The 23,692-nt window shown below is 42.4% G+C and overlaps 1 long non-coding RNA gene and 1 pseudogene across 1 annotated transcript; both read left to right on the forward strand.

Annotated features, from left to right (window-relative positions):
* The first annotated feature begins 4 nt into the window (after positions 1-4).
* On the forward strand, positions 5-23,276 carry LOC141422648 (uncharacterized). Its single transcript, XR_012447394.1, has 2 exons — positions 5-156; positions 23,095-23,276. It is a non-coding gene; the product is annotated as an uncharacterized lncRNA (long non-coding RNA).
* On the forward strand, positions 2,382-16,780 carry LOC141422647 (2-iminobutanoate/2-iminopropanoate deaminase pseudogene; annotated as a pseudogene).
* Positions 23,277-23,692: the final 416 nt, after the last annotated feature.

Raw genomic sequence — 23,692 nt, forward strand, 5'->3', positions numbered from 1 at the left:
CATCCCTCCTTCTCCTCCTTCCTCTTCCTCCCCCTTCCCCTCCTCCCCTCACTCCGCCTCCCCTCGCCCCCCGCAGGGTACAGCAGGTGCCAGTGCACCTGCGCGCGCGCCCCCGCACCCCGCAGCCGCCCTGACCGCGCGGGTTTCCCACCTCGGGTAAGTGTGTGTGTGTGTGGGGGGGGGGGTCAGGGGACAGGGAGGGGAAGGGTCCTGCTCTCCTGATTCTGCCGCGCGAACGTGTCCTTCATTCATCCGGCAAACGTTTTATCGGACCTGGCAAAGCTATTTCTAGTTACGCTTGGGAAAAGTGTGGGAGGCCGTCTTGTCCTCAGCCTTGCAGGGAGCGAACAGTTGGCCGAGCTGGAAATAGAAGGAAGTTTGTACCTTTCCCCAGCACCACCCCCCACCGCCCATTTCATTTTATCACTATAAACCTTGCTGCCCAAGAACATCGATCATTTCTAGCAGGCCCCGTTCAAAAGTGTGGTTTTCCAGTATTATCCTCCGCTTGATTTTTAAGGACAGGTGTTTTGGGAATCTCAACGCCCTTAGATTGTAAGAGTGCAGATTTGTGTTCTTTTGTAAAAAAAGTAAATGGGCTGTATCAAATACCTAAAAAGACGCCTGCTGTCTGGGTGATTTGGATACTCAAATCGGGGAAAGTCCCTTCCAGAAGCTGTTGGTTAACTTTTGTGGGATGTGGACCATCTCAGGGGACAGGAAAGTAATGGGAGGGTGGGAGCCTCATCCTCTCAGCATTCATGCCACATGTATTTATAGGTGCTCACTCTTTGCCTGACCCTACAGGAGGAGCTCTGGGGATAGTGTTGTGAGCACACGGTCTTTCTCCGGAGCTCACAGTCTTTTGTGGGACAACACATACTATAAACAAGCAAATTATGGCAAAGCAAAATGAATGCTAAGGAGACCCCAGTTGCTGGGCGACACACAGGAAGACTGCTTTGTCAGTTAAGGCTACCCCTGGGAAGATGACAGGAGACCTGGACAGAGAAGCCAAGGCTCTGAAGGAAAAAAAGGAGTTGTGTTTCTGGATAGACCCCAAAGAAAGCCTCTGTAGCTGAGTTAAGCACCAACAGGTCTGAGAGGTGGGAAGGAGCCCCAGCAGTCTCCTGCATTAAGGCCCTATTAGGGCTTTGGGCACCAAGAAAGCTACAGCCTGCAGCCTCAGACTTCCCAAAAAGCCACTGCTGCCTCAGGTCCCGGATGTCCTTGCTATACTTTCTGACCATCCCTTTCCACCTGGTGGTGTGTCATCTGCAGAGGCATTGCCGTCGCAAGAGGATTGATTATCTTGACAATTAAATCATTGCTGTTGGGTGGGACTGCCTTCAGAAATAGAAGGGAAATCTCCTTGGGAAAGCTGCTTTCTAAAGTCCTGCATTCTCCCCCAGGCTGTGCTCAGGCCTTGGCTTTACTTAGCTGGTGTTCTTAGCCCCTCCTCCTTCCTGCCTAACTTCAGCTAGGGGCCCAGCTGTGCTAGTCACCTTGCTGAGCCTATGAATAGGACCCAGAGCCTACTGCTTTGAGAGTTACTTCTCTAAGGGAGAGGCAGGATTGCTAGAGGGGAGAGTAACAGGTAAGGAAATCTCAGTGCTCCTGCCTTGACATTAAGTCAAATACTAAAACAGAAGAAAGTTCCCTTATTGTGTGGCCAATGCAGGAAAGGATGAGATTAGAGAAGGGCAAGTCAACCTAAAATTTACTAGCAAACCAGGCATACTAGTCCATGCCAGTAATCCCAGCTACTCAAGAGGACAGAGGTAGGAAGATTGCAGTTCAAAGCCAGCCTGGGTAAAGTTAGTGTGAGACTCATTCTAAAAACAAAGCAAAATGACTGGGAGCATGGTCAATTAGCACTCTAACAAGAGCAAGGACCTGAGTTCAGTTCCCCAGTGCTGCCAAAAAAGAAAAAAGGAAAGGCCAAGTTCAAAGTCAGTTTATGCAATGCCTTCACAGCAATGAACGTGAACCCTGGCCCTGTGTTCTTCATTAATGTCCCAAGCAGTCAGCATCTCCAGTAATCGCCCTGCCCGGTCCAGGAATTCTGGCATTTACTTCAGGGCCTTATGCTCTTTAGAAACTCTTCTTAGTTTTTCAAAACAGGGTACTTTTATTCCAAATGGAAGAACCCTACCCAATACATGTCTAGAGAATAGTTTTAGAAATTGTTCGATTATAAAATATACATTCATCATAGACTTGGAAAATACATAAACATGTCATGTTAAAATGTCACTCTTACTTCTACCATCAAGAAATTACCACGACAGTAGGTGCTTTATTTCCTTTCAGATTTATATCCTTTAGGGGTATTGCAGTGGGGGGTGGGGGGGTAGATTTCATTTTTTTAAAAATGGGATTCCTATTACTATAGCTTGGATGTGTCTCCTCCCAAATTCAAGTTGAAACTTTATGCCCCTCTTGGGAATAAGGAGCGGGGAGAGTATCTGTGAATAGATTAGTGCCTTATAAAAGGGCTGAGAGAACCAGTTTAGTCCCTTTTTGGCCTGCTGTCCTGTCCATCAGGGAGGACACAATGTTGATCCCCTTCAGAGGGTATCTGTCGCATTCAAGGTTCCACCTTGAAGAGACTGAGCTCTCACTGAAAGAACTAGCACCTTGATCCTGGACTTACAGCCTCCAGAACTGTGAGAAATAAATTTTTGTTCTTTAGCAATTACTGGTCTCATGTAGTTTGTTATAACAGCACAGATGGACTGAGTCACCTGCCATATATACTGTTTCAAATCCCACTGTTCTGGTTTTTAGTAATGTAGTTATTGAACAAATATTTATTTATTTATTTATTTATTTAGGCGGTACTGGGGTTTAAACTCAGGACTTCACACTTGCTAGGCAGGTGCTCTACCACTTGAGCCACCTCATCAGCCCTTTTTTCGTGTTGGTTATTTTTGAGATAGGGTCTTGTGAACTGTTTGCCCAGGCTGGCTTAGAACTGCGATCCTCCTCATCTCTGCCTCCTGAGCAGCTAAGATTACAGGTGTGAGCCACCTGCAATCGGTGAACAAATACTTACTAAGCATTTACTCTGTGCTAAGAACTGTGCTGAACACTGGACATAGAACAGTGATAAAAAGAGACATCATGCTCTCAAAGTGAGTGCACAGTGTTATAGAAAAGACATTCTCAACAAATAATGTACGTAAATTATAATAATCACACATACTCTGAAAGGAAAGGATCAGGTGCTGTGGAAACGTGTAAGAAATAAATTGTGGGGCTGGGGACATAGTTCAAGTGCTAGAGCACCTGCCTAGCAAGTGCAGGTCCCTGAGATCAAATCCCAATATTGCCAAAAGACAAAAAGAAATTACGTTATCATAGGCAGATAGATGGACATGAACAGAAACAAGGAAATGCTCCAGGATATGAGACTTTGTTCTAACCCCCTCCTCATGGCTCACACCCTGGGTGGACAATCAAGATAAAGGCTCTATGTCCTCCTTACTGAGCCCACTCCCGATATCAAGGTTAAAACTGGGAAGGGCAAAGAGGATCAAATATATAGGCGTATGCCTGCCTATACCCAGGGAGTCTCTGCACAGTGGCCAAATCATTTGTGGAAGACCATGAGAAGAGAGCCCTGATTTCTCACTACTTAGTAACCTCACCCTACTGAATAAAACCTCAAGCCCCAACAGCTTCCTTACAGTGGGTCCTTACCTGAACTGCCCACCTTATCCCTGGAGGCATAATTCCACTTTTCTAATCAGTCACTCTTTGCTCTCTTCCTACTTCTTCATAGTTCTTTTACTACACCTGGGGCAGCATCCTAATCTTCAATGAGAACCAAGAGGGACATCTGGAACACCTCAGTCACTGAAATACCAGAGTTGAGGCAGGGAAGAACACATGCTTTTGGGGGTCTGGTTAAGGTTTCAAAACAGAAAACCAAGAAGTGGGACACCATTTAAAGCTTAACACAGCAGAGAAGTAATAAGGTCCTCTTTTAGAGAGGTTTAGTAATAATCTGATTCACTGCATTGTGGCACACAAGCGCTCTGGAGGCAGAGAAGAAAGGATATGGGGAGACTAGTTCAGAGGCCTAAAATAGCCACAGATAATGAGGTACCCCTGTAATCTCAGCACTTGGGAGGCTGAGGCAGAAGGATCGTGAGTTTGAGACTATCTGGACTTAAAGAGTGAGTTCAAGGCCAGCCTGGGCTGCTACTTACTGAGACCTTGCCTCAAAAACAACAGCAACAAAAGATCTAAAATAGTTGAAGTGAGAAGATAATGTAGTGGATTTACAAGGGTGATTATAATGGATTTTTCACATAATTTATATTGTCATTATTTCCCAATATCAATATCTAGATTGAAAAGTGGTATTTGAAGGGCATATAATAATGCATTCTTGAACTAGTATACTCTCATTTCCTTATAACTGAATAGCGAACATAATTCATGCTGTTTATGTGCTTATGACTCAGTATAAAGATTGTGTCCAGTTTTATAAATATATATACTAATTCTGTAATTGAAGGAGTAATATAATTCCTAGACGCTATGTCCTTATAACTAAATACAGAGAATATGTCTAGTTTTACAAATACTACAACAGAAGTCATGTACATAAAATTTGATTCTAAATTCAGGTTACATGAGAATAATTTACACAATTCAAATTCCTGGTTTAAAGAGTAAACCTTTCCAAGGCCTCCATGTCTGTCTATCTGTATAGATAAATATAAGAAAGGTTAACCAGTTTACCCCAGGATAAGAAGAATCTCTATTTCACCATATTCCTCCCAGCAATGACTAATCCATGTGACTCTTGAGTTAAGAATGAATGTCCATATTAAAAGTCCATTTGAGCCAGGCACTGGTGGCTCACACCTGTGATCCTAGTGACTTGGGAGGCTGAGATCAGGAGCATAGTGATTTATGGCCAGTCTGGGCAAATAGTTCTCAATACCCCATCTCCAAAATAACCAAAGGTAAATGGGCTAGAGGTGTGGCTCAAGTAAAGAGTGCCTGCTTTGCATGAATAAAGCCCTGAGTTAAAAAAAAAAAAAATAGTCCCAGTGGAATTTAACTGAAGATAATTCACAGTGCTGATTGAACTCACTATGCTTTTTTGTTTTTTTTTTTTGGTGGTGGTACTAAGGCTCAAACTCAGGACCTCATGCTTGCTAGGCAGGTGCTCTGCCACTTGAGCCACTCTGCCAGCCCTGGGCTTACTGTAAAGTCCTGCCCACAAATGTAAATGGCCTGAGACTACTTGGCAATTTGTATCCCTTCCTCAACTGCTCCTTTTCCTAAAGGATTGTTCTTGTACCTCCTCTCCTTTCCTCCCTCTCACCCTCTGCTATGAAAATAAGCCATCAATAAATGATTTTCTCATCCTACCCAAATTCTCCTGTCTCTCCTACTTCCTCGTTCCTCCTGTCAGAATAATAAATGGCCATTTAAGTAGACCTCTTCACTGGACACTGGGTTGCATCCTCTGTCACATAGACAAAGCTCTTATTTGGCAATTGCTAGTCTGTCATTCACAATCATTTCATCCCCATATATTGGAGTGTTCCCATCCAGTGCTCAAACACACAGTAATATCCCCCTCTTTTAAATAGTGCAAAACTTCCTTGGCCTTATCTTGCCTTCTAAAAGCCACCCTCATTCTCTTCTCCCTTTTAAAGGAATGGCTCAATACTTCTGACTCCCCATCTTTGTCTGCTCCCATTCCCATGAGACTTCTGTCAGCATCACTCCATCAAGATTCTTTTACAAGACCACAACTAAGTTCTCATTGCCTGATTCAAGGGGCAACCCTCAGTCTTCATTTCATTCCATTCTTCGGTAGCATTTGTGCAAACTGCTCTGCACTCCTCCAGAAAACACCATTCTCTCTGCTTCCTGTGTCCTTTTGGCTTTGCTGAAGCCCCCTCATTCATGATTGTACTCACTTGGTCTTTGGACTGCTCCTGTCTTCCCATGCAATCCCTGGGCCAGCTGGAATGTGGAGGAAGTCAGGATTGTCTCAAAGCTGCTTGTGTAGGTTTGGACCAATCTTTAAGGAACACTGTGGCAGTCAAATAATTTAGACAAGGTGGATCTGCTGACTGGTTTCCAGACAGGATGAGGATTAGGGGAGGGAGGGATTGAGCAAGGAATGGGTCAGTGCACAGCTGGAACAAAACTGCTTGAAGATTAATTCTGGAAGGCATTTGGCTGCAGATCATCAGGACATAATGCTAGAATGATTTATTCAAACAAATGGATATTTGGTATTTTTGATATTTGAGAAGAAACAGGTAATCTGGCACAGAGATTCAGAGTGTGTCTGTGACACACACACACATACGCATACACACATCCCTTAGAGTATCCCATAAAGGTCCAATTCAGTTTCGTTATGATTGTATTGTTTATTGAAAGTAATTACCAGGGAAGGCAGTACCACAAATGCCAAATTCAGGAGTTATTTCTATTTCTTCTCTTCTCTCTCTCTCTGTACTAGGGATTGAACCCGGGTTCAGGAGCTCATGCTTGCTATGCAAGTGCTCTACAGTCAAGATTTACAGATAGAAGGGTGCAAACCCCAGAGCCCATGGTGGGAGAGCTGGGTAGATCCTTGACAAAGGTGGGAAAGGCAGCCCATCAGATGCCACAGGTTGACGGTCACCCGCATGTCCTCTATGGTGGGTCTGCTGGGGGTGGGAGGTGTTCTCCCATTCAGGGAATGGCCCAGATTGCTAAACCCTACCAATCCATCCATTATCTCTAGAGACCACAAACTCGCTTTTAAAAAAATATAACTGTAGATACCACCGAGAGTGCTCTGGTTTACCAGCTCTTCCTGACATCCTGAAGGATTCGTGTAGACACAGCAGATGGGTAAGAATGTAAAATTATAGTTGGTGGGGTGAGAAGCATAGGGCTGATGTAGGGGTTACTTCTCCCGAGGACCTTTGGGAGAGAGGATTAGTCATGTCATCCCTGGTCAGAAAGGTAGTCAGTACTTTGAAAGTCCCAGAGGCCATTGGTCTGGACAGTGAAGCTGTGTTAGTTGATAGGACCATAAACATTTCAGGACAGGTAGGCATGGACCCTGCAAGTGGACAGCTTGCACTAGGAGAGGTAGTGGAAGCAATTAAACAAGTTCTTACAAACATGGGTGAAATTCTGAAAGCTGCAGGCTGTGACTTCACTAATGTGGTTAAAAAAAAAAAAAAACTTTTACTGGCTGACATGAGTGAGTTTGGTATTGTCAGTGAAATCAACAAACAGTATTCCAAGAGTAATTCTCCAATTCTTCTGCTAGACCTGGCTACCAGGTTGCTGCTTTGCCCAAAGGAAGCCAGGTTGAGATTAAAGCAATAGCTTTCACAATGGCAGCACTGTAAGTGGACCCATTATTTTTCTCTGGGATTTCCATTTTGTCTTTAAATTAACATACTAAATTTTGCAGTTGATATTGGGAAGTATAAGTATAACTGAAATATCTGGTTATCATGGAAATGCCATATTGTAGGGAAATCTGATAAGAATTAAAGATTGGATAATGAGTCCAGTTACTGATGCTTATATACACTTACATCCATTCATATTGCTAAAGGTGAGAGAAGAGATACTAATTACATAGTTACTCAAAGGAAAAGATTAGTTGTTACAGGAAAGATGAGGTACGTTCTGAGGCATCTCTGCCTCAGAAGTTTAATGGTATCCTTAATCTAATTAATACCATTCAGATGTCATTTATCATACTTCAAACATTTCCATTTCCTTTGGACAGGAAAAAGAGTGCCTGACCAAAGGCAGATAGGGATTTTCATCCGTGAGGTCATGCAAAACCCTTCGGATGCCTGCTGAATTCTTACCGATAATCTCTGGAATCAGCAAATAGACATGAGTTGGCTTTATTCAACAAGACGGTCAGGAAATAGACAGGGCTTTCTATTAGGGTCATGGCAGAGACCAGAGTCTGGTTAAAGACTAACTAAACTGAAGATAACTGGGCCTGGGACCAGCAGCTCCTGTTGACTACAAGGTACCTCACAATGCATTCCAGTGGTTATCCTGACCACACCTAATAATAGAAAAAGAAATGGTCTGCAGGTACACCCTAGATATTGGCTGGCAGCAGCAGTCCCCAATAAAAGTGCACCATGCGTCATGGAACTCACTGGTGCAGAGAAATATTTTGAACCTTTGAAGCCATCAAAATGTGTTTACTGAGGACGGGTATTTGATTTGATCCTGCATTTAGTGTTGGTAAACTTGCCTTCCCCACTTCAGGTCTTGGTGTAAAAGGATTGGCATTTTTCTTGCCTGCTACACTCTGCTCTGCTACCATTTCCTCTCTCTCCACAGCCACCCAAATTGGGAATTTTGAAAGCTCACACTATGTCCCCTTTTCAGGAAGCTCTTATGGCAGCTGGGCTGATCCAGTGGCTTACAATTCTGAGTTCAGATGACTTGGATGAATCTCCCATGACAGAGAAGTGATGCTGGGGCTGGAATTAGAGCTATGTAGGGGAGACAGCCTCACACGTGGAAGGCCTTCAGTTTGTCCTGAATCTTGATGCTGTGCCTCCTATTGCCATACCCAACTCCTTGGTTGATATTTACACTTAACATCAACCAGAGAATTGCTAGCCCTAGTGCTTCTGACAGGTAGCCGTCTTTGGTTTTGTAACTTTGAGATGAATTCCCCTTGTAATCCTGTGGTATGTGAGGGTTGGACCTTAAGTGCAGAATTACCAGATAAAAGTATAGGTTGCGTCAGGGAGTGAATCTCAGGCAGGTCATTCAAAATCCAGAGCACAGAGTAGGAAAGAGGACAGAAACCACTCAGTCACCTAGTCCTCAAGCTGGGACAGGGAAAGGATTGAGAGTGAACCTCTGCCCAAGTAGTGTGACTGCAGAGCCCTGGGCTCGCCCTGGGAGGAGAGGTATCTGTAGCAAGTGCCGATCCAGCCTCTGCTTACCAGCAAGGCGACCTTGGGCAAAATGCTTAATCTCATTGTGTCTCAAAAAAAAAAAAATGGAGATAATAATTCCTATGCCTCCTAAGACACTGGCAGCATTAAATGTTAATAATTAGAGCTATTATTATTAGTATGGTGAATTTTAACAAGTGTTAACTTTATGAAAACGCTCCCTTGCGTGCTCATTGATTAAAACTCCTTTTCTGAAGCATGTTCTGCCTTCTTAAAAACATGTTTAAAAGCGCTGGTGAGAACTGAGTGGGATGGTGCCATGTCACCAGCTCTGCAAGCCACGATCAGACTGTCACGTGAAACCCAACAAATAAGCAGAATGGGAGTGTGCACCCATGAGCAGGATTTGGGTGATCGTGCAGTCTGAGACGCTTCAGCATAAGTCAGATGAATGCGTGTTGTGTTTAGAGAATCTGCAAAGACAAAGATTGTGAGCTTAAAAATGTCAGCAAGGTGTCTGTCTCCCACGTTCAGACATGCCTGTGAGAAAATATGTACCCACCTGTCAAGTTGATCAGGTACTTTGCCTTGTTATTTCTGTTCTGACAATATTATGCCATGACAAGTATCTAGTTGCATACAGGATGGCTTTTCTAGCATGAGTCTTAAAGTAGTAGTGTAGGTAATAAGCACCAGCTATTCATCTTGTCTTTAAAACAAGCATTGTGCCCTTTCAACCTAATGTTTTAGGACTTGAGTAAAGCAAACAGCTGCCAAGGAACTCTTAAGTGGAGGTTTTCTCTGCAGTTCCCCTTTATGTGTTGCCTTAAGCCACATTCTTCTGCTTCACACCCATTTCCTCTCATGACACTTATTTTAGAAGACTGAGATTGTTGGAGACATTCTGTGTGGTTACCACTCCTCTTTTATAGTTAAGGAAATTGAGACTCAGAATGGTTAAACAACACATTAATATCATCTTACTAAACCCAGCATTGTGGCACCTGCCTGTAATCCCAGCACTCAGGAGGTAGAGGCAGGAGGAAGAGTTTGAGGCCAGCCTGGGCTACATAGTGAGACACTGTCTTAAAATAATCTCAGCTGGGCACTGGTGGCTCACACCTGTAATCCTAGCTACTTGGGAGGCAGAGATTAGGAGGATCATGGTTCGAAGCCAGCCTGGACAAATAGTTCACAAGACTCTATCTCAAAAAACCCATCACAAAAAAGGGCTGATGGAATGTCTCAAGGTGAAGGCCCAGAGTTCAATCCCCAGTACCCAAAACAAACAAACAAAACAACCATCTCACCAGTAAAATGCAGATAGTGCTGGCATTTGGATTTAGGTTCTTCTGGATCCACAGCCCATTCTTCCCACTGCTGTTACGTCACAGCCTCCAGCCTGTGTTTTATCCAAACGTTGAGCTTTCCTTTATTCTTGTGTTCTTTGTTCCCAGCTCATTTGGCTGTATTTACTCTAACCAAAGTGTCACTTTGTGAGCTTCCTGTCACTCTAACAAAATACCCAAGGCAACTAACTTACAAAGAGAAAAGGATTGTTTTGGTCACTGTTTGGGGTTTCCAGGCCATGACAGAGTAGCCTTACTGTGTTGGGCCTCTGGTGAGGCAGCACTTCGCAGCGGGAGTGTGTGGCACAGCAAATTGCTCTCCTCCTGCGCCAGGAGGAGAAAGAGATTGTGGTCCCATAATCCCCTTTGAGGGCACATCCCCAGTGACCTAAGACCTCCCACTAGGCCCCACTTCCTAAAGGTTCCAATAGCATCTCCCAATAGCACCACCCTGGTGACAGCCCTCTAACACACAGACCTTGGGGAACATTCAACATCCAAATCATAGCACAAACCTTTTGATTTGTGAGCAAGATTCTGAAGCATGCCCCCTACTTTGCACACAACACTCAAAATTCTTCCACCCTAAGCTATGGAGTTTCCATCCTGGACACAAGCCAGGGTACCACTGATGCGATGGAAGAACTCAGATACCCTGGGGAAGGATTACCAAGGCCATGGGGAAGCCATGAGAACTCTGGCCCTCTCTCCAGAGCCTGTGGGACTCGAGTGGTGCTGTGCACAGAGTCACCGGATGAATGGACTCCCATTTCACCCCGTGCGAGCTGTGTACCTAACTTCTCTAAGCCCACGCTTACTTATCCATAAATGCAAGCGATATTTGGGCCTAACTCACAGTTTCACTGTGAGAATTAAGTACAGTAATACCTGAAAAAGTGTTTGCATAGTGCCTGGAATCTAGTAAGTACTGTGAAAAGTTGACAGCTCTTGTTGACACCAGGTTTGTGAACCACTGCCCTAAGCAAAAAGATCTCCTTGGGGCTGCTCTGTCCAGGAACCGTAGAGGAGCTACAGTTCTGATTCTTCCTCTCTGCCTGTGGCAACCATACTCAACAGACTCCAAAATAAGTTACATTTCAGTTCAGTTTGTCCCAAACACTAAGTGACTTGCTTCACAGTCAGTTCTCTGATAAGAAATGAAGAAGCCCTAAGGGCTGTCGAGGTACAGAACACCAAATTCAAGGAAAAGACATGACAGAGACTTGCATTAATTTACTGTCCTTTACTTTTAACTCTATTTATTAGCTTATCAATAATCATTAAATTATTAGAGACTCCTACAGTTGCTCTCCCTATTCACAAGCACCACATTCACCCACGATTATTTCCTGTTAAGCCCAATTCAGCAATTCTACCTCAAGACCCTACTCAGTGCTGGTGCTGTGCTAGGCACGTACGCACAGGTGCATGGGGCAGATGGTACCCCTCCCTCACTTGAGTTCATTACCTAGTGGAGGGGCTCTCCTGTTCTTATTGGAACTGCAATAAGGTCTATGGTGAATAAAACCAGGGGCCAGTGATAGCGATACTGGGTTGTATTCTTGTCTGGGGAATTCAGGAAGAGACTCTTTGAGGAAGGGACATTTAGCCAGAAGCCTGAAGGGGACCAGCCAGCTGAAGAGGATGGGAGGGAGGACAGATGAGTGCTTGAGGACCTGAATAATGGGTGGCAGGTGAGACTGGAGCACAGTGGAGAGCAGGTGGTAGGAGAAGATCTTGATCCCAGGTGAGGAAGGCTTATGAACGCTGATAAAGAGCTGGGGTTTTAATAGAAAATGAACCTCTTTCTTTGTACTTTCTTGCAAAATGTAACTCAGTAGTCATTGGTCCTCATAATTAAATAATTCATGAACAAAGCTGAGGATTTACAAGCCATGGGATGTGGCTTAGAGGTAGAGCACTTGCCTAGCATATTCAAGGTCCTGGGCTCAATCCCCAGCACTGCAAAAAAGAATTCATGAACAGGACCCTTGTTCCATACTCCCCTATTTCTTAATTCTTTTTCAGATGATATCACCCATACTAGCCCTTGGCAGCGGGGCACTCATTTCCCCAAACCTCTCTATGCAACACAGAAAGTCATTTTTCTTGGCAGTTGATTCCTGGAAGTATTCTATATTTTTCATTGTTCCCATGTTGTTATTATTGAACCTAGTCCTCTTATATCCAACCTATGCTTCCAGGCAAAATGAGAGTCTAAAGATTAGCTCAGAGTTGGATAGCTGGTAAAATGGAGCTCCCAGAGACGTGAAGAAATATTTTTTATTTTTGTCTTGGAGTTTTAATACTAGATGCTAATAGTCTTAGGAGAGTAAGGTGCACATTTGCTTTTAAGGAAGACCAAGGTCGTTTTTGAGCCATGATATATGACAGTGGAGACCTCCTGTGTTCATTTTAAGTAATAGCTACCAGTAAGACTATCTCTCTCTCTCTCGAGTTTAGTAAATTTTTATTGGGGAAACAGAAAGTGAAAGGTTTTTATTGGGGAAAAGCAGGGAACTCCTCCAAAGTGGAGGGGACCTGGAAATCGGTATTCCGCCCCCCGCTTCTTATCTGAAAAAAGTTAAAGGCATTACATGGGAAAATGTTCTGTATGAACCCTGACTATTCTTCCAAATGGTTATCCATTCATTTATTGGACGAGTATTATTTGCTTGACACCTTTCCAAATATAATTTAATAAACAAGGAGTTGGTTCACTGAGCTTCAGGGGTATCATCTGTAAAATCAGTACAATTTAGACCTGATTTTAGACCTGTCCTGAGGCATTTTCAACTCTAAACTCCCAGGAAATATGGACTAGACTTGCCTGCAACTTGGGTAGTCAGGTCACTGGCCCTTTTCAGCTCTCAGGGTCCTCAAATGGAAGGAGTGGGGAGCAGATTGTGTTCTCTTGGGCTTTTTTTTCCTGCAATTTAAAATATGTACCTTCCTAAATTCCTAACCAATTTCCCCTCTGCAACCTGTCCAAATCTACGATTCTGCACAAGCCTGACTCTTAGGCTGGGGTCACTCCTATTGCATTGAGGTCTCTGTACCTCTCCCCCACCACCCCCCTGCAAAGAAAGGACATAAGAACAAAGACCAATCGTGAACCAGAGAAGAAAGACACAGACATGAAATGATGGGATGCAACTTGAGCTTTTCAGACTCTGCCTCATAGATCAGGATGATCAGGATTGGAAACCGAGTCTGGCCTCTGCTCAATATTATCGTTATCATGACAATAGTCCAACCAACTGCTGGGGACAAGATCTCTGACCACCTTTCAGTGACACTTGTGGACTTCTGGTCCAGTTTGGCACATAAATTCAACTTTTTTCTTTTTTTGTGGAACTGGGGTTTGAACTCAGGGCCTCATACCTACTAGGCAGGCACTCTATCACTTGAGCCACTCCTCCAGCCCTTGGCACGTAAAAATAGCTAAAATTTGCCAAGCGTTCTGCATAGTAGACATCATGGAAAACACCTTATATAACTCATTTAATCTTCAGTGGTACACTCTGAAGATAATTATTCTCCCCTGCTGACAGACAAGGCTGTAAAGATAGAGAGTAAATGACTGGCCTGAGAACACACTGCCCCTAAGACAGATTCCAACCCAGGGTTGCAACCCAGGTTCTTAGCACCCCTAGCACGGGCTAGGCCAGAGAACAATTGAGTGGTGCTGTCTTATGTAAAAGCACCCTATGTTCTTTCTAGACCATGGACCAGGAACTCAGGATGGACCAGACCACACACCTCAACCCTCCCCTGCAGAGTGACCTTGCCTCCTAGGGCTCTTCCCTCCCAGGGCTCACATCTCTTCAGTCTCCCTCCCCAAAACAGTCTTAAGCTCCAAGACATCTCATCATTTCTAAGTGAAGTAAGGTAGAGAAAAGAACTAATACTTATTTTCTACTATGGATTCCAGGCTAGCTACTTCACAGGCCTTACCATTGAATGCATGGTGTTATTGTACACATTTTGAGGTAGTGAGAACAGCCAATGCCCACAGTGTTTGTGTAACTTGCAAATGCTAACATAGCCAATGAGTAGCAGCACTGGAATTCACAGCCAGGTAAGGCTAGGGTCCAGGCTCTTTCTACTCTTAGCACCTCATGTTGGCATTCTCTGGGATCCCAGAATCACTGATTTGGGGAGAGTAAGAGGATGTATTTTAGAGGAAGAAAAAGTAGAATTTGAGGACCATTTCCTCATCTATAAAATGGGAGTAAAAATAGTTGCTATTTTAGAGTGCTTTTAAAAGGATTAAATCAAACAATCCAGGTAAATAATTTAACACTGGGATTGGAAAACAATAGCAATGCTCATTAGCAATTCTTCTCACCTCCTCCTCTTCCTCCACCTTCCCCTTCATTGCCTGCTTGAGATTCAGATGATCTAATACTGGGCCTCACACAAAAGAAACAGGCAGCAGCAGCAGTGTGGTGGAAAAGAATAGTGTATAACTTTGCATCCACAAGACAGGCTTATCCTCAAATGAATACAACCTATATGTTGACAGCAAATATTTGCACAATTTTGCATTCAGACAGGCTTGGCCTCAAATGAAGAGAATCTAAATTCATAGGCTGACAGCAAATATTTTTTTTGAATACCAAGATTAGTTCAGCTCTGATTCATACTTTTCAATGAACTACCTAAACTCGAACAGAGAAGTTGCACAGTGAAGAGAAAGGAAAAAATAACAGTAATGTAGAACACTGAAGACATGTACCCAAGGAAATGGCTTCACTCCTAACTCCTTTCATGCTGATTTAGCATTGGATTAAAACCAAAATGTGAGCATGTGGTATAAGATGTATATTCTGTGCCTTTCCCTGACCCCCTTAGGTGGCAATAAGCTATTCTGTGAAAGTAGACATTTTCAAGTTTATTTTTATAGAAAAATTGGAAAGAAGCCAGGCGCTGGGGGCTCACACCTATAATCCTAGCTATTCAGGAGGCAGAGATCAGGAGGATTTGGTTTGAAGCCAGCCCAGGCAAATAGTTTGTGAGACCCTATCTCAAAAAAATCTATTACAAAAAAGGACTGATGGAGTGGCTCAAGGTGTAGACCCTGAGTACCAAAAAGAAGAAAAATTGGAAAGGAACATTCTTACTGAAATTGTTTAAGTTATTAAAATTAGAAGGAGCCAGTGTGGGAAAGATATAAATTAAAAAGATAAAATTACATTTACCTTTGCATTTCTTAAAAATATTTCGTATGTAATGTCATATGTATAACAACTTCTTGCTCACAGTCTTCTATCTCTACATCTTTAGTAATAAAGAGACACAAAGTGTGTGTGGTGGGGGGAGCAGAATGGGAGGCTCCTAGCTGAGTGAGTAATCATTCATTTCCTTCACTTACTTCCTTTTGAAAAATTTTCTAAAACTTTTTTTAAAAGGGGGATTAAAAAATAATAAGGCTTAAATCTAAAATTATGAAAAGGATAGCTGATAACTACAGCAAACCTTTGGTAACTGACTTAGTAGACCAGAGAAGGCTGAAACCTAAGCTGGAAGTGGAAGGAGGATAAAGCCAGAACCTCAGCAGATCCGTGGGCCCAAGGCACAGGTATCTCTGAAGGTGGGGATACAGATGAGGCTAACTGGAATAGATTGACTGGGGGTTTGGATAAGAAGCAGTCAGCCCTACCCTCTCCTTTCACTGCATTTGGATCCTGAACACAGATTCAGTAAAATTCTACATCTTGAAATATGAAGTGCCACCTACCCACCCTCTTCCCTAACTCAGTCCCTAGAAAGGTAGGTCTTTTAAGACAAGGATTGGGAAAGCCCAGAGAAAAGACCCACAGATCATGACCATCAGGGGTTCCCCAGAGAAGCAATCAGCCAGGTGTTCCCATGGAGACCATAGGCTCTCAGCTCAATGACATCAGCTTCTTAGTGCTCTGTTTTTACAAGCCAGGGGTCCCCAGACACTTCAGGAAAGTTTTTACCACAAGTGAGAGATGGAAACAAACAGAAATAAACTGGGGAGGAAGACTAGACAGAGACAAGGCAGCAGGAAACTGGATCAAAATCTGCAGAAAGAGGCTGGCAGTGTGGCTCAGTGGTAGAACCATAGGCTAGCATACTGAAGACCCTGGCACTGCAAAGAAAATAAGAGAGAGAGAGAGAGAGAGAGAGAGAGAGAGAGAGAGAGAGAGAGAGAGAGAGATTGATGGCTCATATTTAGGGCTGAGATGTAGCTCGGTAGAGCTCCTTACCTAGCAAATTCAGGGCCCTTGGTTCAATCCCCAGTACTTTTCTTTTTCTTTGGTACGGTACTAGAGTTTGAACTCAGCCTACACCTTGAGTCACACCACCAGCCCTTTTTTGTGATGGGTGTTTTCTGAGATAGAGTCTCATGAACTATTTGCCCAGTCCAACTTCAAACTGTGATCCTCCTGATCTCTGCCTCCTGAGTAGCTAGGATTACAGATGTGAGCTACTGGCGCCTGGCCACAGTATTTTAAAAAAAGAAGAAAAGAGAAGGGGAGAAGAAGGGGGGAAGGGGAGGGGAGGGGAGGGAAAGAGAGGAGAGAAGAGGAAAGGAGATGTTAAAGGACGTGTTCTACCAAAATGAGGGAGGGAGGGAGGGAAAAAGGAAGGGAGGAAAGAAGGGAGGGAGGAAGGAAGGAGGAAGATAACTCAGGAAGCAGACAATCCAACCCCACTAGGCCAACCCCAGTAAGGCCACAGCCTGCTGTTCTCACTGTCTTTCTCCTTATCTTTTTAGGCAAAAGGCCTTTAGGGTGCACCCTACCTCAACAGTGGGCACATTCTACTACTTTGCTTAGATTCTTTTGAAGAATTCTTGGCACCACTGGGACAAGCCCTAGGGGCTCTTCACCAACCAATCCAAATACTTTAACACTGACCTTGTATGTTGCTCAAAAGAGCCCTCAATTTTTATCAAGGTCCAGTTAGATAATTGATAGTCACTTGACACCCTTTCTGTTTCAGTCCTCTGAAGTACAGTGTGCAGGGAGGGTGGGGAGTCCCCTGCTTCTTCACTATTATCACTTAAACCAGTGCCAACACCTGGAATTATAAAGAGAATATTTGAGAGGATCAGTGAATGAACAAAAGAATAATTATTTACCCTTGATATTCTGTATCAAGAAGATACTCTGTATCTTCAATGCCCTGTCTTTGACCTTGACTTTGATGAAATCATCAACTGGCTTAAGTAACAACCAGTTTTCCTTCACTGCAACAGAGCCAGGTAAGAATACATTGAGATGTATTTGTCTTCATTGAGTTAACTCTAATAAGGCCCCTGGTACCAGGAAAAAAAAAAGGTTCAAGAAGCAAGCACACTTCCTTTTATGCTCCTCTCAGCTGTTGATTCCCAGGCAAAGTCTATAATTACTTTCTGAACTGTAACTCCCCACTGGATCCTGCAGGGCCTTGAATTTGAACTTAGGTAACTGATGTAAATAAATCCAGCACTACACACTTAATTAGAAGCCTCTCCACTACATGCATTAAGACGCAGGCAAATAGTTGAAATCAAGAGATTAAAGAGCAATTGAAATGATTATAGAAGCACAGAAACAACTCCTCATGCAGGAGAATTTTCCTAAACGGCGCAATTGCATTTTCAACATAATTAGGTACTTAATTATATGCTACTTTAGTTAATACATTTAAATATATCGAACACTAGACTTTAAGAAAAACTATTTTTGTCCACTGCCTTTTAGAAATCTGAAAAATACATAGTTTGTTCTTATCCTCTACCCATTATAATACTAAGGTTTAGAACGGTTCAAATTAACGGTTCAAATTGACACAAGTATAATTTACTTAATATTAGTAAATAGCATCTAAATTTTTTCTAAAAAATTGTAAAGATCCGTGTGAAAGGTATATACTTCATGTTTCCAGATACCAGGACTAAAGTTAACATTATTACATAATTAGGACTTTAAATTTTGTTTTCATAATCATATATGAAGGTTTGAAGACAGACATGGTGATGGTGTAGCCTATAAGCTCTTGGGAGGTAGAGGCTGGAAGATTCTGAGTTTGAGGCCAGCTTTGGGCTATGTAATGAGACCCCTGTCTCAAAACAAACAAGAAATGCATATTTCAAATTAGTCTCATTTCAAATTGTTTTCATATACTTTTTTTTTTTTTGTGGTACTAGGGATTAAACACAGGTCAGCACCTTGAGCCACTCCACCAGCCCTTTTTTGTGATGTTGTTTGTGAGATAGGGTCTAAGAACTATTTGTCTTGGCTGGCTTTGACCCACAATCCTCCTGATCTCTGTCTCCTGAGTAGCTAGAATTTCAGGTGTGAGCCACTGCCACTTGGCCTTATATATAGTGTTTGAGACAGTCTCATTTTTCATTTATTTTCACAAGTTTTAGTTGAAATGTGGTAGAAAAGAAATCTCCAAATGATTCATTATAACCATGCCACTGATACCCAGGTTTTATGAAGACAAACAGGTTTCCTTGGGGGATGACAGGATTGCTTAAAAGACCCAAAACTCAATAAATAATTCAGCTGAGAAGAAATCACCATTTACCAACAAAGATGACAAAAAAAAATTCTGAATTTGGGGCGAAATTTAACATGAAATATACAAAACAATTGGAGGAAAACCAAGGTATTCCTGAAAGACATTCTACAAATCAAAAGGCAGATTTGAACAGAGGAAAACAAATTTTCTTATTACATAAAATTGCTCAACATTATATAAAGACATCAAAACATTCAGACAATGTTTATGGAAATGAGTATGAGTAAGTAGAGATAAAATACAAACACACAAGAAACAAACACGATAGTCAGCTACAGTACAGGACCATTTAGTACATCTACTAGATGTAAAAACATACTACAAAGCCTTTTAGTTAAACATGGCAGCACATGGCATGAGTAGACAGAGGAGTGGAATGGAATAAAAAGTCCAGAAATAGACTCAAGGGCTCTGCAAACTTTATCACAAAGGTGGCATCTCAAATCATGGAGGAAAAAGTAGACTTTTTAATAAGTGGTGCTATGACACTCATTTGGCATGAGGGGAAAGGTAAAATTAGATCTATACCTACACTATGTATGAGAATAAACTCCACATAAATCAAGTATCTAAACCAGAGCTTTGTGAAGAAATGGCAATCTGAGTTCAGTGTCAAAACCATTTGAGGAGGGTCACAAGGAGAGGCCCCCGGTTTCATCCCACCCTACTGGACAAAACCCTAAACCCCAACAGCTTCTGTGCATTTGGCCCTTCTCCAGAAGAAAGCTGCTTCTGCATGGTCCTGTTTAGGAGGCTGTCTCTCAGATAACTGCCCACCTCTCACCTGCAAGTGTACTCTCGCTTTCCTAGTAAATCACGCCTTACTAAAACAAATGAAAAACGTATGTGAAGATTAACCTCCAACAGTACAAAAATACACATGCTCAAGCTTAATCACTGCAGCTTTGTCGGCAGTTTAAGCTACTGGAAGCCACCCATGTCCCCATGCCTGGGGGCAGGTAAGTGTAGAATGGTACAGGCACACCTGCAGCTCTGCAAGCTTATGAGCAGGTCCTCTAGGAACTGATGTGGAATGGTTTCCCAGATACATTGTTAAATGAGAAAAGTAAAGTGCATAGTGTGCTATTTTGTGTAAGAAAAAAAGACAATAAGAAAACCCATGCATATCTGCTCCCTGCACAACGAGCATAAACCAGGTACTGTGAGATTGCTGGCCTACAGACAATAGGTAGGATGGGCGTGTGTGTAACTAGAAGGAATGGGACTGGGGAATGCCACTTCTCCACGATGACTTTTGGTACAGATTTAATATTTGGATCCAGGTTGTTTTGCATGTCTATCAGTCAGGGTTCTCCATGGTAACCACCAACAGAATGTATGTGTGTGTGTGTGTGTGTGTGTGTGTGTGCATGTGTGTGTGTGTACATGTGTGTGTGTACATGTGTGTGTGTGTACAGAGAGACAAGGAGAGATTTTAAGGAGTTGGCTTATGCAATCATGGAGTCTGGGAAAGCCAAAATCTGCAAATTGCTCAAAAGGCTAGTGACCCAAGGAAGAGACAATGTTGCATGTATGCTTGGTGCTAGAATTCCTCCTTGTCCAGGAGAGATCTGTCTTTATTAAGACCTACTGATTGAATGAGGCCCCTCTCCCTTTCCCTTCCCATTCTTCCTCCTCTTGGAATGGGCTAGGAATTTTGAAACTAATTTTGGTATTTTATAGGATTCCAAACAAATAAGTAGATATATTACAGATGATGGAAGACAGGTTTCTCGCTGGATCTGGAAAGGTGGATGATAGGACTACCCCAAGGGTTAGGCTGGAGTTGGAGTCATTAAGACTAGGGGATGGATGGCTGGACACAGGTTGTGTGTGTGTGTGTGTGTGCGTGTGTGTGCAGTGTGTCTGCATGTGTGTGTGGATATAAAGTCATTCCCAAAGCTCTCTCCTTAGAGCAGACCTGGAAGCAAAGACACAGCAGATCCAGAGAGCACATCCAGCACCTAGATCTGACTGCTAGGTGCCATGAAAGGAACCAGAGCTTTATGAAGAAATGGCAGATACCAGGGAAGATGCAGGGAAAGTACAAGATAAGACTAGAATGTCTTGTGCCTGAAAATAAGGGAAGTGCTCAGTGAATAAGTACGACATGTTAGGAAGACACTGGAGCTCCCTTGAAGAGGCTTCTACTGGTAAGATCTGGAATAATGTGAGCAATAAAATAATTAGTGATGAGCTATTGAATAAAATCTAAATTAGTGAGGCTATGCAGATTTATAAAGAAACAAGCAAGCAAGGGAACAGACAAAGCTCCTCTTACAACAGAAAGAAGCTAATGAAAGTTGAAGGAATGCTGGAATTGCAAAACCACCAGCTATTTTGGGGGAGAACCAAAAAACTCATCAAGCAGGAGTGACCAAAAGATGACAAATGAGTGGAGAAAATTTGTAGAGTAATTTATAGAGTCTCAAAGTATGAACCACATGGGGTAGAGTATTCATATTTGGAGAACTTACATAGGATTCTTACAAGTTTTCATAAATTTGATATTATGTCAAAATTAAAAGTTATGAAACAAGCAGCAGATAGCATTCTTTTCAGTAAGGATGATAATTGAGTAAACAAAGTCAATAGCCATATTCATGTCCCAGATAATTTGAATTTCTAAAAAATCTATTTAAAAGTTGACAAATACATTAAAATCATTTATCTTGAAAGATTTATTTATATAATAGATTTTCTATTTGAACAAAATTTCAATTATTTTATTTTTTGCAGTACTGAGGTTTGAATTCAGAGCCTACACACTTGCTAGGCAGGTGCTTTACCATTTGAGCCACTCTGGCACCTATCCCAATTAATTTTTTAAACAAATAGTTTTCACTTGCAGTAAAAATCACCATCAAATTAATGAGAATTGGAAAATTAGTTGTTTTTCCTCAAATAATTAGGAATACTGTGTGAAACTAAAAATGTTTTTCAAGGGAACGGGCAAGGAGTCAACTTTCAGATTTTGGGAGAGAAATAGTGGTTATGCTTAGTGGTTAATTTATCTGAGATAAAAATAGCAGGTTTTTTTTTTTTTTTTTTTGGCCTGCGACCTATGTTGGCTGAGTAGCTCGGATCATAGTCATACTCTACCACACGTGCTTGGGGTGGGGAGTTGCTAACTTTTTGTCTGGGCTGCCCTGAACTGTGATCCTCCTGATCTCCACCTCTTGAGTAGCTGGAATTGGGGGGTGTGAACCACTACATATGGCACACCACTACATATGGCACACATTTTAGTTTAAAATTATAATTATGAGTGAAATGATGTCATGATAGTTGGAATTCTTGGAGCTAAATTAAAACCAATATACACAATTCATATAACTATTCTTATAACTATTCATATAACAATTCTTATAACTATTGAGCTCTGAAGGTACAAAATCAAAATAAATATAAATTAAGGTAGAAAAATGCACGAAACATACTCTATTAATACTAAAAATTAAAATTCAAAATCTTTTAAAATTTTTAACTTTAATGAGGATACATCCTACTTTGAGTCTCTTTCAGAGCTTTGAGATTATAACAAACAGAAGGAATTTAAGAATGATGATGTTTCTATTTTATGACAGCCTCCAAATGGGGTTGGTATTGGATAATTGAAATCTTACTTCCTGAGGAGTACAGAGCCTGTGTTTCTAGACGGAAGGAATATTTAATTTACTAAGGCTCAGTAGGCCAAATTTTGAATCCACATAGCAAATACTAGCTGAGCACACATTCTATGTGCTGGGTACCATTTTAAGCCCCTCTCCATGGACTGATTTAGCTATACAACCCCCCCACCCCATCCCCAACACCCATATGTAGGCACCATCATAACCTTCTCTTTAAAGATAAGGAAAGCAAGGTTCAGAGAGATTAGGTTACTCACCCAAGATCACACAGCCAGTAAGTGACACAGCTGGGATTGGAGCCCAGGCATGGAGGGAACCTTCAGAGACTGCACTCCTAACCACTATACCACACTGCCTCTCTGCCCTTCATCCAAGTTAGATATTCATAAAAAAGTAAGTGCTACCATTTGTAACAACAAAAACTGAAGTTTTAACTTATCAATTAATCTCAAGATGTTTTTCCTTATATTATTTGAAATAAACTGCAAATTTTCTGCTGTTGGGATATGGAATATGAAATGTTGCAATCAATTTCATACTTCAGTGGTGTCGGAGACAAGGCTCCCTTTGTGAGCCATTCTGTCTTGACCTTGCCCTGGAACATTTTGCGGTTGTTTGTCCCAACTTCTCCATCTCCAGCACAAGATGGCGCCGTCCCTGCTTCTCTTCCGGGAGTTTACCTTGCCGCCGGTGTGAACGGGCACCCTATCAGAAGTCCTATAGCAGAACCAGCCAACCAGCCTGCACCTCCTCATACCCCTCACTCCCTCAGCACATAAATACCCCTGTGTGAACAATAAAATTTTGCAGCTTGATCAGAACTCCTGTCTTGCTGTCTCCTTCGTGTCTCTTGTCCCTTCATTCTTCCCCTTCTAGGTTCGCTACCCACGCTGATGTGTCCTGCAGGACGGGACACAGTGGTGCTCAAGAATTCAAGATGTATCTATGTCTCCTCCAGGAGAGTGTCAATAAAGGGTTTAAATTGAAACTGGGAAACATGGATTGACAAAGGAAGACACTAGCCAACTCTTAGATAAACAAAAGGCCAGTCAAGGGAGAAAAGGAACAGATATTTTTCAATAAAAGCAGACTGGTTTTCATGACAGTAACAATATCCATGAACACACTGCAGCTTTCTTAAATTGTTTGTGTTTATTTTCTTATTTACTTGGTGGTACTGGAGTTTGAACTCAGGGTCTAACACTTGCTAGGCAGGCACTTTACCACTTGGGTCACC

The sequence above is a fragment of the Castor canadensis genome, chromosome 4 (assembly GCF_047511655.1).
Source record: "Castor canadensis chromosome 4, mCasCan1.hap1v2, whole genome shotgun sequence".
Taxonomy (NCBI): Eukaryota; Metazoa; Chordata; class Mammalia; order Rodentia; family Castoridae; genus Castor; species Castor canadensis.